A 17,451-nucleotide genomic window follows, 5' to 3' on the forward strand; every position below is an offset into this window, starting at 1 on the left:
TCTTCATCAGCAGGCATCATGCACAAGGAGGTGGCGAGGTGGCAGGGTGTCAGGAACAGTCTGGCCTCAGGGCACTTGATATGCTTCCAGAAAGGGCTCTTCCTTTCTTTTCCATAGTTAACATCCCTTCATCACATCTGATAGAAAACATATCTACCTTTAAAACTAAAACATATAAAAAGTTCAGCAAATAGTATTCATATGCCTAAAGTAATGCTGTTTATTTTGGGGAGATTGTGGGGGAAATCATCAGGTACTTGCTATCACTCTTTCATTTGGCCAAAGCTGTTTCTCCTGGCACAAATATATGCTGAGGTTACAGCTGGACAGACACCACACCACCATCACTTGTATTTTCAAAACCAGACCAATACACACACACACAATGCCATGCAACACACATACTTTCTGTGAAGAAATTTGGATAATTTTAAAGAACACCTTTCCTTAAAGTGAAAAAATGCTTTTCAGGATTAATAAAATAATTTTAAAATTTCAGTTCAGTTCAGTCACTCAGTTGTGTTCGACTCTTTGCGACTCTATGAACCACAGTATGCCAGGCCTCCTTGTCCATCACCAACTCCCGGAGTCCACCCAAACCCATGTCCATTGTGTCAGTGATGCCATCCAATATCTCATTCTCTGTCATCCCCTTCTCCTCCTGCCCTCAATCTTTCCCAGCATCAGGGTTTTTTTCAAGGAGTCAGCTCTCCACATCAGATGGCCATAGTATTGGAGTTTCAGCTTCAGTATCAGTCCTTCCAATCAAGATTCAGGACTGATTTCCTTTAGGATGGACTGGTTGGATCTCCTTGCAGTCCAAGGGACTCTCAAGAGTCTTCTCCAACACCATAGTTCAAAAGCATCAATTCTTCGGCGCTCAGCTTTCTTTACAGTCCAACTGTCACATCCATACATGACTACTAGAAAAACCATAGCCTTGACTAGATGGAACTTGTTGGCAAAGTAATATCTCTGCTTTTTAATATGCTGTCTAGGTTGGTCATAACTTCCAAGGAGCAAGCGTCTTTTAATTTCATGGCTGCAACCACCATCTACAGTGATTTTGGAGCCCAGAAAAATAAAGTCTGACACTGTTTCCACTGTTTCCCCATCTATTTGCCATGAAGTACTGGAACCAGATGCCATGATCTTGGTTTTCTGAATGTTGAGCTTTAAGCCACCTTTTTCACTCTCCTCTTTCACTTTCATTAAGAGGCTCTTTAGTTCTTCACTTTCTGCCATAAGGGTGGTGTCATCTGCATATCTGAGGTTAGATATTTCTCCTGGCAATCTTGATTCCAGCTTGTGCTTCTTCCAGCCCAGCGTTTCTCATGATGTATTCTGCATATAAGTTAAATAAGCATGGTGACAATATACAGCCTTGACGTACTCCTTTTCCTATTTGGACCAGTCTGTTCTTCCATGTCCAGTTCTAACTGTTGCTTCCTGACCTGCATACAGGTTTCTCAAGAGGCAGGTCAGGTGATCTGGTATTCCCATCTCTTTCAGAATCTTCCAGTTTATTGTGATCCACACAGTCAAAGGCTTTGGCATAGTCAATAAAGCAGAAATAGATGTTTTTCTGAAACTCTCTTGCTTTTTCGATGATCCAGTGGATGTTGGCAGTTTGATCTCTGGTTCCTCTGCCTTTTCTAAAACCAGCTTGAACATATGTAAGTTCACGGTTCACATATTGCTGAAGCCTGGCTTGGAGAATTTTGAGCATTACTTTACTAGCGTGTGAGATGAGCGCAACTGTGCGGTAGTTTGAGCATTCTTTGGCATTCCCTTTCTTTGGAATTGGAATGAAAACTGACCTTTTCCAGCCCTGTGGCCACTGCTGAGTTTTCCGAATTTGCTGGCGTATTGAGTGCAACACTTTCCCAGCATCATCTTTCAGGATTTGAAATAGCTCAACTGGAATTCCATTGCCTCCACTAGGTTTGTTCATAGTGATGCTTCCTAAGGCCCACCTGACTTCACATTCCAGGATGTCCAGCTCTAGGTGAGTCGGAGTGATGACACTTTCGTGATTATCTGGGTCGTGAAGATCTTTTTTGTACAGTTCTTCTGTGTATTCTTGCCACCTCTTCTTAATATCTTCTGCTTCTGTTAGGTCCATACCATTTCTGTCCTTTATTGAGCCCATCTTTGCATGAAATGATCCCTTGGTATCTCTAATTTTCTTGAAGAGATCTCTAGTCTTTCCCATTCTATTGTTTTCCTCTATTTCTTTGCATTGATCGCTGAGGAAGGCTTTCTTATCTCTCCTTGCTATTCTTTGGAACTCTGCATTCAAATGGGTATATCTTTCCTTTTCTCTTTTGCTTTTCACTTCTCTCCTTTTCACAGCTATATGTAAGGCCTCCTCAGACAGCCATTTTGTTCTGCATTTCTTTTTCTTGGGGATGGTCTTGCTCCCTGTCTCTTGTACAATGTCACGAACCTCCGTCCATAGTTCATCAGGCACTCTGTCTATCAGGTCTAGTCCCTTAAATCTATTTCTCACTTCCACTGTATAGTCATAAGGGATTTGATTTAGGTCATACCTGAATGGTTTAGTGGTTTTCCCCACTTTCTTTAATCTAAGTCTGAATTTGGCAATAAGGAGTTCATGATCTGAACTACATAATGTATGAAGTTACATAAATGCATGAAGAACAAATTGAAAATCACCACTCAGTAACTGCTGATGATTATATCAGCTTACCTTTTTTTGAGATCTATTTTCAGGATATATGTAATTTTTCCTTTTTGAAAAAAATGACATCCTACTCTATAAGTACCCTGCATTTCCTAAATGATACTATATCCTGAACATTTTTGTATCAATGTAAGAAGATACATATCAAAATTTCTAATGCCTGCATAATATTCCATTAAATGGACATACTGTCATTGTGAGGCAGCTCCTGACTGATGGATATTTACACTGAAATACTATTTCTAATTAGGGTTTGGTTCAACTTTTTGGTCTCTTATTTTCCCTTGTTCTATGAAATAACACAGGTAGTATTAAAAAGTCAGTGGGGCAAATTGCAAGCTACTTCCAAAACTGAAGTTTAGATGAGACTCTGACCATGAAACCTGAAGAATCAAGAAGGGATGAAGTCAGCAGATCTGTCGGAACAACCCAAGATCCTGCCAATGATTACAAGTGAAACATGGCAAACAGTCACCACACCTGTGATCACTGGCTCACTGTCAGTCTTCGGCTCTATGCTGTGAGCTCCATGGGAAGCTGTACTGTCCACAGCTCAATCCCCAGCACCCGGCGCGTAGCTGATCAATAAGTGTTTGCCCGGTGAATGAATCTCAAGGATAGAGGACTAAAACGAAGTCATTTCAAAATGCTGAATTTAATCAATTGAATTATATTCTGACAAAAGAAGGAATGTGCAACCAGAAAGGGAGATGGTACACACAGCGTGTCTAGGAAAAGCAGAGTACAGAGGCAAAACTGATCAGTGTTTCCAAGAACCTGGGGCAGCAGGAAGAACCCTCTTATGGAGAGGGATGCATTAAGCTCTCAGGGCTCAGTGACATGGACCACTAAGATCCTGCTCACTCCTCCCGCCCTGAGCCCACACTCATCAAGCACATCATTTAGTTTCCAGTGTGGACATGCATAAAAGGAGAAGACACAGGAATCAGCAAACTCGAGGCCCAGGCTAACAGCCAACTCCTCTTATCATGAATTAATACTCTGACATGACACCTTTGATGAGACTTGGATTTGGGTAAGTCAGTCTTCTGAAATCTGAATGTCTCTGACTGCCCTAACAGGGCTGAATATTTAAACCATGATGCTGAAACATGCTGATCACAACACGGTACCTATTGTGAAAGCCAGGCTTCTATGAAGGTGGCCCCCATGCTCCTCACTTTCAGGAATTCATACCAGTGTAAACCCTCCCCTGAGTGTGGAGGAAGCTGGGATTTGCTCTTAACCAACAGAATACAGCAGAGACCAGCTGAGTGGCAATTACCTGGTCTCCACCAGCAGGTGTAGTCACCTGGGATTATGACACCAAATTATATAGGGTGTGGTTCTGCTTACTGGGAAGAGAATAACTATGTCATAATCTAACATTTAAGTCTGTTAATAGATAGCTAAATGGTTTCCTTGCTTAGAAAAATCTCAAAAGGATACTGTAGAAAGAATAAGAATTTTAACAGGTTTTTTCCCTACCATTGGCTCTGTTGTGGCCAGTAGAAGCAAATTATGAAATAAATCTAGTTTGCTGCAAGAGATGAAAACCCAAGAAATACCAATTTATCCCATCAGATTGGCAGGTGAAGTGCAAACAGGAACACATGGGACACACTAGGGACAACGGGAACACCAGGTGGGAATGTGAGTCAGTACCATGACTTTGGAAAGTAATCTTCAAGATCTAGGAAAGCTGAAGATACACAAGCCTCATGGTCCAACAATTTCACTGCTAAGAATTGCCCCCAAAAGCTTCTCACACACGACCACAGGAGACCTTTAGAAGAATACTTAAGGCAGCACTGTCTTCTAAAAGCAAAAAAGTGGGCAGAGAGGGGAGCTGAACACCCATCATTAGGCAAATGGATGGATAAACTGTGATAGTCATGGAATGAAAGAACTAGTAGTTGTGGAAAAACTGGATTACAATGACAAGTCCAAAATGAGTGAATCTCACAAACATATTAAAAAAAGCAAGCTGAAGAAGGATATTGACACGATGATGACATTTTAAAGGCTGACATATATGACATCATAAAGGTTTAAAATGTGCCAATTAACCTGCCAAATCTATAATATCTAAAGATGAACAAGGAAATGACCAACACCAAATCAGGGTCATATTCATCTCTGAGTGGGAGACAGAGGACTACAGGAGGCTTCAACTCAATGTATAACATTTTACTTCTTCAATTTATTTGTCATTATATCATTGAAAAAGAAAGTACTTCCTCCTGCCCCCTCCTTAAAAAAACACAAATCTGTAAAAATCATGAGCTTGAAGGGAGTCAAACTGTTAGTCCTTCAAGGACATGCACAGAACTCAAACTTGCCCTATACATTCTGGGGAGCACCAGATTAGAATTATAAGGCAATAGTATCTAATCTCCATCAAATCTCTACCCTTCATGCCTTTTTCCATACTTAATATGTGATCTTATCTAGACGTTAACATTTCTATAAACACCTATAGGTTAAATGTCCACCAATAAAAGAGTAGTAAATTAAAAATGAACTGTGGTGTTGGAGAATACTCTTGAGAGTCACTTGGACTGCAAGGAGATCCAACCAGTCAATCCTAAAGGAAATCAGTCCTGAATATTCATTGGAAGGACTGATGCTGAAGCTGAAGCTCCAATACTTTACCCACCTGATGGGAAGAACTGACTCACTGAAAAAGACCCTGATGCTGGGAAAGACTGAAGGCAGGAGAAGGGGATGACAGAGGATGAGATGGTTGGATGGCATCACCGACTCGATGGACATGAGTTTGAGCAAGCTCTGGGAGCTGGTGATGGACAGGGAAACCTGGAGTGCTGCAGTCCATGGGGTCGCAAAGAGTCAGACACAACTGAGCAACTGAACTGAAATGAAAATTAAAATATGGCACATCCACTCAAAAGGATATCTATAGCTATTTAAAATAATGGTTACAAAGAGTATGAAGTAACATGGAAAAGATTTACTACCTATCATGTTAGGGGTTTTTTTTTTTTTTAAAGAACAAGATTTGAAAATGGATTTTCAGTACTATATAAAACCATAACCAGGGCCTAGAAACCGAGCTTTACTCCATGGCACCACAATTTAGGTGGTGCAAACAGTTTATTTAGAGGACCCCATAAATTTGTAAGTTCTACCCTTGCCACCTCCCTCTCCTCTACCTCCCCAAAGTGGGGCACTTGCCCAACCTGGGGCCAGCAGAGGTGGATGAGTCATCAAGGACAAGACACCTACTGGCCCTCCCGTGCACAGGCCACCCTCACCTGCCTCCATCCCTCTCCCATCGGACACCCCTGGCCCCTCTCTGCATGCCTGCATGCTCCTGTGACTTGGGGCTGCTTTCCCAACCCACACCTGTGGCCACCCTGTGCCACATCACTAATACTGTTCTGTGGTGTGAAGAGCCCGTATCTGAGCAAATGAAGTGTTTTCAGTAAAAGGAAGAGGAAGAGGGCTGTGCAACTGAGGCCAGAGATGATAACTTTCAAAGCCAAAGTATCCAGATTGATAAGAAGGTCAAAGAGCTTTCCATAAATTAAGACAGGGTGCAGACTGGGGGAATGTCTCTGAATTATGTGCATAAATAAGTACCCCCTGTCTCCTACTTAAAGACAGGCAGTTTCCCTCTCCCAACACCTGGCCAGAATTTTGGAGAAGAAATGAGCATCTTTACTAAAATATACTGGGTTGGCATACTTTAGGGGGTAGATGCAATATGGTTTTGAGGTGGATCTGGGGGAAATCTGGGTAAGTCACAAAGGATGGAATGTTGTAAGGCTTTGCATGTGTGCATGCTAAGTCACTTCAGTGGTGTCTGACTCTTTGCAACCCTGTGGACTATAGCTCACCAGGCTCCTCTGTCCAAGGATTCTCCAGGCAAGAATACTGGAGTGGGTTGCCATACCCTCCTCCAGGGAACTTCCCGACCAGGGATCGAACCTGTGTCTCCAGCACCTCCTGCATTGGCTTCTGGGTTCTTTACACTAGTGCCACATGGGAAGCCCATCCGAAAGCCTTACACAGCCTCTAGGATGCTGGGCATCCTCATACCAAAACGTCCCTCTTTGGACACATTAGGTCAATGGCAAACGAAGCTTACCTTACACAGCCTAACATTTTTTTCAATAGCACATTACCCCAGCAACCCAGAAATCCCTCAGCCATTCTGGAGACTGTGGCAGGGGTTCCAGTTAGAAGTTCTATTGCAATAATGTTTTTTTTTTTAATAGTGGAAAGAAATAAATCAATATATAAACAATGGCACTGGGTACATTTCTATTCTACTTTTCCTTCTTTTCAAAATACTTCAATGAGTATGCTATTTTCAAGACAAAACTTTAAGTAAAAATTTGTTGCACAAAAGAATGAACCAATGAGAAGACACAGACAAAAACTGCAGAAATTGCCCATTTCCAGCTATCAAAACCAAGGAAACATACCTGATCCTGGATTTAAAAGACAAAATGAAAAAAAAAAAGAAAAAATGGTTTAGTTAAAGTAAGTTTACTGTTAAATTTTTATTGTGGTTAAAAACATATTAAAAAATTTACCTTAAATATTTGTAAGTTTACAGCACAGTGTTAACTATTCACACAGTGCTATACAACAAATCTCTAGAACTTTTTCATCTTCTAAAACTGAAATTCTATATCAACTGAATAACTTCCAGTTTGCTAATTTGTACCCATTCCCTGTGGGCCAGTGCAGGAGACTTAAGAGACTTGGCTCAATTCCTGGGTTGGGAAGATCCCCTTGGAGAAGGAAATGGCAATCTACTCCAGTATTCTTGTCTGGAGAATCCCACGAGAGGAGCCTGGCAGGCTACAGTCCATGGGTCACAACTGAAGTGACTTAGCACACACCTGTGGGCACCAAATGAGACTTGAGTCCAGGACCCTCATTGAGCCCCTGATCACCCGTATTTCAGGCTTTGGGTTGCCCAGGGAGAACCACCAGCACAGGATTCCAAATGCATTAGGCTCCAGGGAGAGGGTGAGATTTCCTTCCTACCTAACTCTGCCACAGGGTCCCAAGGCAGATATTTCCAATTGCTTTTGTGCAAAAGGCCTTGATTCCACTTTGCAAGAATTCTTCCTTTCCCCTCCACGCTAGTGCATTCACCAGAATTCTGTTGAGAGTGGAAAGGTGAAACATGGCTGTATTTCTGACCCCTGCAAAAACGAACTTCAAAATGTTCAAAGCATTTACAGTGGCCTTCTGGTCAAGGCAGGGACCACTGCATAACTGATGGGATCCCGTAAATATGCAGCACACATGTGACCTCTGGCAGGTCCAGTGGGGATTATGAGTGGAAACTGAAATCACCCGGCCCCCTGGAACCCAAGGAATGGCCATAACGCTGCTCTAATCCACTCTGCACAGCTTAAAATGATGCTAACAATTTTAGGAGATCCCCTGCAAAAACAGATTGGTTTCTGTTCCCATCTATTAATAACAGCTATTTTGAAATGCTATTTAAATCTTCTATTGTTATTTGAACTTCTCCTGGATTCTGGCTCCCCAGCTGAGCTGCTGGGGGGCAGCAAAGACTACATACCCTGTAAGTCTGTAACCCCCGGAAGTCCAGTACAGTGTCCCTACACAGACACTGATAAACATGTCTTCATTTGCTGGTTCTTCCTTTGTAAAGCCCGTCGTTCTACTTAGCCAGTGGCCCTGCCCAAGTGACATATCGATTGCTGACTCAAGATCCCTTCCAGCTGTGAGCTCGGCAGGCTGCTCAGGGTGCCCTGCAATGAGGACGGGCTCTCACCCATGCCCACACCCACACCACAAGTGCGTTCATATTACCTTTCAGGTGTTTTAGTATGATCAACAGCTATATTTGGCAACTTTTCTTTCTAGCATTAGAGAAGGCATTAGAGAAGACACATTACCAAGTGTTAAAAAGGGAATCTGCCAAATGTACTAGCTAGAACAGAAAAAGTATTATTAAAACCCAGCGTAAACTCCCTCCCTCCTAAACCACCTCCTCCTCCAATGCATCCAGGATCGAACAGAAGAAGGGAAGGCATCATGACTCTATACTCACGCAGACACAATGCTAGTCGTGACTCCGGGGTTCTACCCGACACGAATCTCTGGCTGAAGAGCTAAGGATTGGGGATGGGAAGAAAGATCCAGCCTCCGGTCTCTGCCCTTTTCCTCACACACAGCGGGAAGGGGCTGGACTTCTCTGCTGAACACAGGGGTCTGAGAGAGAGACTTTTATTTTGAGGAATGACTTGAGTTCAGCATATTAATATTATAACTATTTTAGAGAGAGCATGGGAGGCCTCCTGAGCTCTTCTAGAGATAATTAAAACCAGGGGGGGAAAGAAATCTGAAATAAACAAAAAACGAGCTGAAGGCACCAGGGGTTTCTGAATACCATCTTCCTGGTAAAACAATTTTAAGAATTTCATAGTGCAAAAGCAACCCTATTCATTCTCTCCCACATAAACACGCCTGCTATTCCAGCCCCACTCAGCCAAGCCGCAGGATCTCTTGCCTTCACTTCTGTAGCTACTCTGTCCAAAGACGATGTCATCCACACAAAAGCATTCTTAGGACAGAAAAAAGGCTGACCGCAGCCAGCCAGTGAGGCACACCACAGGGAGGAATCCTGTGGTTCCAGCAACCTCGACAACTCACCATCCTGCAATCAGATTGTTAAGCACAAATCCCAATTTTGCCTTAACAGAGACTGAAAACTTCAGGTCTTTCGATGTTTATCAACCAGTATGTTCCCGGTAATTTTCTTGCTGTAGCAGAAAGATAATCAAATAAATCATTTTTAGGACTTTCCTGGCAGTCCAGTGGTTAAGACTCTGTGCTTCCACTTCAAGGGCACAGGTCTGATTCTTGTTGGGGGAACTAAGATCCCACATACTGTGTGGCAAAGAAAAACCAAAATTTCATTATCACTGATAACTACATTTTCAAATACCAAGAACTACCGACGCTGGGGGGTGTGTGTGTGCTCAATCACGTCCAACTCTGTGACCCCATGGACTGTAGCCTGCCAGGCTCCTCTGTCCATGGGATTTCCCAGGCAAGAGTACTGGACTGAGGGGCCATTTCCTGTTCCTCAGGATCTCCCGGGAAGAACCCGGTCTCCTGCATTGGCAGGTGGATTCTTTACCACTGTGCCACCTGGGAAGCCTGACCCTTGGAGGGGAGGGGATTAAAAAAAAAAAAAAACCCACTGAAGTACAAAGCCATTGTTTTATCCTTTTTCACCTGTTTTTATGTTAAAAACCCACGGAATGTCAAACGGTATCCAAGAAGTCAAAAAATAAAATCATCAAACTAGGGAAGAACACAGAAGATTTATTAAGAGATAGGAACAGGCAGAAAGAGTGAAATAAGAAAGAGGAGACAGTGAAGGGAGTGTGGAGGGAGAAAGGCAGTGCTGGCGGGAGCAGGGGAGAAGAGTCAGCCAGACAATGGGGAGGAGAGAACAGGTGGTTCCAGGGCTTGAGGGAGGATGTGAGCCTGAGAAACTGCTCCTCACACATTCCGCTGCTCACTTGGGGTGTGAAGAAATAGATGGGCCATTTTTAATATGCTGGTAGGTTTCTCTCCTCTTTTTCAAGCCAATCTGCCCTCTGTTTGTCTTGACACATAGATGCAAAGTTAAGATGTCATTGGGAGAGAATCATTTACTCCACTTACAACATGGAAATACCTTTCTGAATTACGTAGCATTTTGCAAAGAGGCCTTATTTTGAGCCCACACCCACCTGACTCCTGGAGTAAAGCAGAGGTTTCACACCCACCACCGTGTACCACATGGCAGATAACTCTAAGGTCAGCCTGCGCCTTTGCTAAATGATTTTAATCAAGTCAGTTAGTCCAGTCAACAAATACTCATTGAGCCTCTGCCGTGATGAATAAGACACAGCCCCCGCACGCAAGAGCTTCGCTTCAACAGGGAACTAGAACAGACAAGCCACCGTGCAGGAGTGAAGAGGCTCCTACTAGCTGAGGGGTGGGGCTGCCTCCAGGCAAGAGGCAGGATGGGTTTGAACTGGGCCAGCCAGAAATGCATTTGAGAATCAGGCAGGTGAGTGGAATATTCAAAGGGGTGGGTCAAGTGAAGGCAGGACAGGCTGAGAAAGGGTGGAGGGAGGAAAGAGCAGAAGAAGTACTGCCTGGTGAAAACTACCACGGACCTGGGCTCCTGGGGGTAAGCCAAGCTAAATGGTCACCACAACCACATACAGAGGCCTTGACTCCACAACAGGATGGAAAAGAGGAATGGAAAGGAGGGGACACACGGAGGGAGATGCTGCAGGGAGGACTGCAACACTCAACAACCGGCTGGATGTAGAGGTGTGAAGAGCAGAAAAGTCAGAATAACCCAAGAGAGCAAAAGCAGGTCACAGAGAGCGTGATGACAGCACGGAAATCATGTCAGTGCCCCAAGAGGGAGATGGTAAATCCCTCTAGGATGCTTCCCTGATGATGGATAACCTGGATCTACCCCCAAGGGAACTACAAACCCAAGTTTAAGGATATTCTACAAAACCACCAGCCTTGCCCTTCCAAAGTGCCGAGATCACGAAAGACAAGAGAATGACTGAGGAACTGTCCAGAATAAAGGCAGTGAACAAGGCAAGACAACTAGAAAAGCACAGGGTCCTAAAATGGATCCTGGACAAGTAGAAGGCTTTTTTTTTTTTTTTAAGATTTTTTCCCCTTCTTTTGCTCTAAAACATGTTATTAGGACTTTTGGTGACACTTGAATAAGGTCTATAGAATAGACAATAGTACCAATAGAATCAATGTTAATGTACTAATTCTGATGCTTGTTATGTCAGAAAATGTCTCTCTTAAGGAACTATACACTGACATATTGGAGAGGGACGTAAAGGGGCATCATGTCTATAACTTAGTTTCAGGGAAAATGACAAATATGTATGTGTGAGTCTGTGCATGATGTGCGTGTGTATGTGTGTAGAGAGAGAGTGATTGAGAAAGAAAAAGCAAGGGTGGTAAATAGTTACATTTATAGAATTTTGGATGAAAAGTATACAGGAATTATTTAAATCTTTCTTGCGACTTTTCTGTAAATCTGAATTATTTCAAAATAAAAAGTTAAAAAAGGAAAAAAGATTAAGGAAGCTAGGAGGAAGATCTCTTTACAGACAAAATAGCTGGGTTTCTGGGTATTATATTCTGAATGGGGCTTCCCTGGCAGCTCAGTGGTAAAGAATCCACCCGCCAATACAGGAGACACGGGTTCCATCCCTGATCTGGGAAGACTCCAGATGCCGCGGGCAACTAAGATTGTGAATCACAACTACTGAGCCCGTGCTCTAGAGTCTGAGAGCCACAACTACTGAAGTCCGCACGCCCTAGAGCCTGTTGCTCCACAACAAGAGAAGCCACCCCGATGAGAAGCCCATGCACCGCAACTAGAGAGTAGCCCTTGATCTCCGCAACCTGGGAAAAGATCGTGCAGCGATGAAGAACCAGCACAGCTAAAAATAAATAAATAAAATCCTTTTTAAAAAATTCTGAATGAAATTCAGAAGGCAGGGCTGGAAACGGAAGTCTGAAGGCATCTGGGGGAGCTGAGCAAAACCTGGCTAAAAGTGGAGCTCGAAGGCTGGGACTGAGTAAGGAGGGGCCAAAGAAATTAGAGAAAGGGAATAATAAATGGACCAAGTTTCCAAAAGAGGCAAGAAGGAATGGGGAAAATCCAGAGGATGGAGCATGCAGAGTACACAAGTTAATCGTGGGTAAGGGACTGATAGACATTTTCTTCCTCGGATGAAGAAAATAAAGAAGGTCAAAGAAGAATTAAGAAAGAATGCTTAAGGACTTCCCCGGTGGTCCAGCGGCTAACACTTCACACTTTCAGTGCAGGGGGCTCAGCTAAGGGAACTAAATCCCGCATGCTTCACTAAGACCTGATGCAGCCAAATAAATAACTAATATATATATATTTAAAAAAAGAATGCTTGGGGTAGTGAAGAGGGTACAGTGGAAACTTAAATTAAAGCAGAGGGCAGTTAGCTCCAATGTAAACATCCTTAATCTCATCAATGAAAAAAAAAAGGAAGGAAACTGACTGGATGTTTAAGGAATGGAAAAGTCTGGCATCACCTCTAAAGAAATGCAGCTGGGATTTCATAAGAGATGGATTTCTTTTTTAGCAGAAAAGTAAGACCTAGGTGAAATTAGAGCTAGCATAAATCTGCAGTGGAACCAGTGCAAAGGTCTTTGTGATAACTTGGCAGATAACATGGCAGACTGGGAGAAGAAAAAGCAGACGATGAGGGTGATTTTGGACTGACGACTGGAATATGAGAAGCCCAACATGTTAAGAGAAAGGATTTGGGATTCCAGACAAAACCAAAATGGCTGGAAAGTATATCCTCCAAATAGAGAAACAGAGCCATTAAGGATTGGAACAGCAAGTGGCCAAGGGACCAGAGTCCTCAGTGATGGTTAGTCTGGTGTAGTAGGTGGGAAAAAACAGCCAAGAAAACTGACATCCAAGTTCCAGATCTTGAAGGTGGAAAAAATTCCCATGACTACACAAGTCCAAGAAGTGAGCCATTGATGTGGAAATGAAAGCCACAGGAGTTGATATGAATGACCTTCAGGAACTCAGTGAATTAACAGAACCTCAACATAAACACCAGAATCACCGGCAAGAGACAAGGTAGAAAAGAGAATCAAGTAATTAATCATGTTTGTTTGTTAATTTTTTTATAGCATCAAGTGAAATGATTCTGTCGACTTAGAAAAAATGTACAATGCGAGAGTTTCGAGTTGAGTTTTATTTGACACAGAAAGAGGACAGCCCGGGAGACAGTACTTCAGATAGCTTTGAGAAACTATTCCAAAGAGGTAGTGGGAGAAGGTCAATATATGTGACTTTGGTGAAGTTTTCCTGGTGGTTCAGAAGGTAAAGGATCTGCCTGCAATGTGGGAAACCTGGGTTCGATCCCTAGGTCGGGAAGATCCCCTGGAGAAGGAAATAACAACCCCACTCCAGTATTCTTGCTTGAAGAATCCCATGAACAGAGGAGCTTTGCAGGCTACAGTCCATGGGGTCACAAAGAGTTGGACCCGACTGATCAACTGGCACATCAGTTCACTTTTTGGTAAAGGAGGAGTTCACACAAACAAAAACTTAGCTTTGCAAAGGTTTTCTGCTAGTCACAAAGAGTTGATGTCACCATGAAGGGATTAAGTGCTTTTCTAAATATGAGGAGATGTAAGGTTCATAAAATCAGTTCCTGAAAATGTCTAACTATCTGAAGACCTGTTCTGCCAGTTTTCCCAAAGCACAGTGCCTCATTCCTGTTCTCCACCAACCCCCCCCCCCCCCCAACTCCCTTTAGGGCATGTCGAAGGTCACATCGTTGCAGCAGCACTGGTTTCAATCCCTACAGGGGCCGATGGCAAGTGCCCTTGGCAACCACCAACTTGTAGTTAATTCCCAAACTCGGATGTATATCAGAATCACCTGGGGAGATTTCTTTTCCCCTTCCCATCTCTCCTCCCCCTCCTCTCCCTTCTTTTAAGGTTTGTTTTTAAAAATAAAATGTTTAGGTCCTCCCAAGCTTGATGATTCTAAGGCGGTATGTTTGGGACAGTCTGCAGTGCCATGTTTTTCAAAGTGCTCCAGGTGATCCTGAAGAGCCACTAGGCTGGGCAAGCGCTGACCCAGACAAGGAGGAGGGTATGGAGCACAAGCAGATGGCAGAACTGTAGACAGAAGACTGTCAGGGATGGGTTAATGGTTTGGAGGCGGCACTGGGAAGCAAGAAAAAACCCAATCCCTGCCCCAGTGAGATGAGAGAGGGATGTTCTGAGGGTAGTTGTTCACTCAGCCTCTGGAGCTAGGGAAAGGACAGGAAATGGACTCAGCTGCAGCAAAATGACCACAAAGGCAGGTGGCTGCAGGAGGTACAAAAACAAGAGACTGAAAGGCAGGCTGGAGACACACAGGCTAGCAGCCTCAGGACAGGAGGCTGAATAGTTTGTTACTAAGGGATCCAAGGGTAATGAGGTGTGATTCATTTAAGGATTCCTAGGGCTTAGTGGCAGGATTTTTGGGCAATAATGATTTGGTATCTGAATGCTATCAGATTTCTAATATGTAAACCATTGAAGATTACTAAATCTTCGGGTAAACAAGCTCGCAGAAGCTTATTCATTAACACTGAAAAATCTGTCTTCCCAAACCACATTTTTATCCAGTGTGATGAAATCACACTGGAAGGAATATCAAGGTTTGCTTTGGAGCAGAAAGCCAGACAGGGCATTGCCTCCCTTCCCTCTCCCAGGAAGAGAGAAATTCAAGAACTGAGAATATAGAAAGGGGCCCCAGCCAACGTCAAGGACAGAAGATGTGATACAACTGACTGAGTCTCGGGAGCGCTACTACCCACCCACCCCCCACATACCCCGGTGGGCAAATGCTAGGGAGGTTTCTCAGTAAGAGCCTAGTTACCTTCACAAACCCCTCATTAAAAGAACAAGCAGCAAACATTCACCCCTGCTTCTCAGAGAGCTGCACTTTTGTGGATTCAAATCATTCCAGCATTATTTCTGCTTACTCCTATGAAATAATTTCTAACACTGACACACAGACTTTAAGATGAGGGCGTGAGCGCAGCCACACAAGCACGCGCGCGCACACACACAACCTCGTGCATACTGAAGAAATGACTCACTTAATTTGCTGCTGCCTGCCACTATTGGGTTTTGATTCTACCTGTTCAAATACAAACTTTCCTATTAGATTAACTACAGGAAACAAGAACTCAGGAGCTTTAACCTTGCTTTTCTTCACGACTTTAGAGCACCCAAGAGGCTCTACCCGGGCATCATGAGAAGCCACTCTCTAATCAAGCCACTGCTTTCTCTCCACAATCTTCCACAAAACGATAACGTATCTTACCACTTTGAGAGCAAATTAATGGAAACTCCTGGTAGAATTAGCGTGGCTAACGCTTGTATGTCCGGCACCTGCGGTACTTGGGGGACCCTTCTCAGCTCACAGTACCATGGCAGCACCCCGGAACTGCAAAGAACCCGAGCCCCTCCTTTTAAAGATGAGAGAAGGGTGGGGAGGGGGCAGAGAGATGAAGCCACTGAAGGTCACTCAGCTCTGAGTAGCGGGACAGCTGACTGGGAACACTGCCCCCGGCGATGTGTGCTCCACCCCAGCGCCCCCAGACAGTCCCTCGGGGCTTCTGCTGGTGTGCCAGCATGCAACCTCCCCCGGCCCCCGCAAAAATGCAATGCCAGTCGCGCCCGGTGCCCAACTTCATCCATTCGCGTCAGCATGCAGTTAACCCTCTCGCCGGCAGTAGGTCACATGGGCCACGCTCAGCTCTCTCTCGCCCAAGCCTGGCCCACCTCACCCCCGGGGCCGTCCCAAGGTCACCGGCGGGCCCCGGGCGCTCCCGCCACGGGGGACGGGAGGCGGCCGGGCGGCGGTCCGCGACGCCGCACTCACCGGCGCGGGGGGCGGGCGCGCCGCGGCTGCCCATGTCCTCGCCGGCGCGGCTGGGTGCGGCGGCCGCTGGCGCGGGCTGAGCGGGGCGCCCGGCTGCGGGCCCGCGCCGCGGGGAGCGCCGTCCAATCAGCGCGCGCCTGCCGCCTGGCCCGGCGCGCGGCCCGGCCGGGTTCGCGGCTCCCGGGGGGCGCGAGCCGCCGCGCGCCGCCCGAGCGGCTTCCGGGCGCGTTGCCTGGACGCGGTTGCCGTGGCAGCCCGAGCTGGAGGCTTTCCCCGCGCCCGCGCCCGGCCCCGCGGCGCCGCCCCTCCTCCCTCCGCGTTCCCACACCCAAAATAGCCTCTCCTCCGGCTGCTGTTTCCCACCCAGCTCGCAGCCCAGCGACTCCGAGTCGGCGGGCGGGGATTTCGCTTATTGGAAAATAAATCCTGTTGTAGGGCTGCTTGACTTGAAGGCAGAGGTGTTGAAATGGTGCCTGATTAAGATAATAGCCGTGGTGACTGCAGTGTAATTCTCCTCAGAGCCCTCACGTCCCTTCTTTACCAAACCTCTTTCCCACAAACAGCGTTATTATCTCCCCCCACCCTCTTTCTTCCACATCGGGGAGAAGTTATTTTATGAGGCCACTGTCTGGGAAACAGCTTGTGCTGGCGCTGACTCCCCACCTGTACAGGGGAGCTAAGTAACCCTCGAGGCGGCCAAGTGACATCTTAATGAATCACCCAGACACTCGCCACTGGGACCAGGGATGGTGTCTCATTGCAGCAGACGCGAACGCAAGAAAGATCTGTCACCGCCCGTCTTCTTCACCTCCCTTCCTTCTCCCTTCTACCTCATCCCCTTCCCAGGGCGTCCTAACTCTTTCCACCTTCCTCTCATTGTGGATTCTAAGCAGGATGCACAAGCTGGTCCACTCAGAATTTTGCTTCCTGTCCGTGGGCGGGATGTAGCGGAGTTGGGGACCCCCACCTATGCCTGCCTCGCCACCTCCGGTTCACCTCTTTCGCGTCGCTAGTATTTACCTAGTACGGGTGTTCCTATCCGTCTACCCCACCAGTCGCAGCCTCTTCAATCCAGAGAAAGGAGTAGGACTTGGTAGACAGACCCTGGGCTGTGGAGTCAGGCTGGGCTATTCTGGAATCCTCTCTCCAGCAGTGATTTCTGTGTGGTCTTGGATATTCCGTTTCCGTACGTATAAAAAGGAATAATGTCCCCATAAAGGGTTAATGCATCCATAACATTCAG

At 45.4% G+C, this 17,451-nt stretch overlaps 1 protein-coding gene across 4 annotated transcripts in view; it reads right to left on the reverse strand.

Annotated features, from left to right (window-relative positions):
* Nucleotides 1-16,356, reverse strand: part of FAM81A (family with sequence similarity 81 member A) — an 82,458-nt gene extending 66,102 nt beyond the window's left edge. Inside the window, exon 1 of one of the 4 annotated variants that reach the window (XM_065940488.1) lies at nucleotides 16,209-16,356. The gene's annotated coding sequence lies outside the window, so the exon portion shown is untranslated. Of the gene's footprint in view, nucleotides 1-8,771; nucleotides 8,791-16,208 lie in introns of those variants that run through there. The other 3 variants (XM_065940490.1, XM_065940491.1, XM_065940489.1) reach the window with 3 other exon arrangements.
* Nucleotides 16,357-17,451: the final 1,095 nt, after the last annotated feature.

This window comes from Muntiacus reevesi, chromosome 7 (genome assembly GCF_963930625.1).
Source record: "Muntiacus reevesi chromosome 7, mMunRee1.1, whole genome shotgun sequence".
Classification (NCBI taxonomy): domain Eukaryota; kingdom Metazoa; phylum Chordata; class Mammalia; order Artiodactyla; family Cervidae; genus Muntiacus; species Muntiacus reevesi.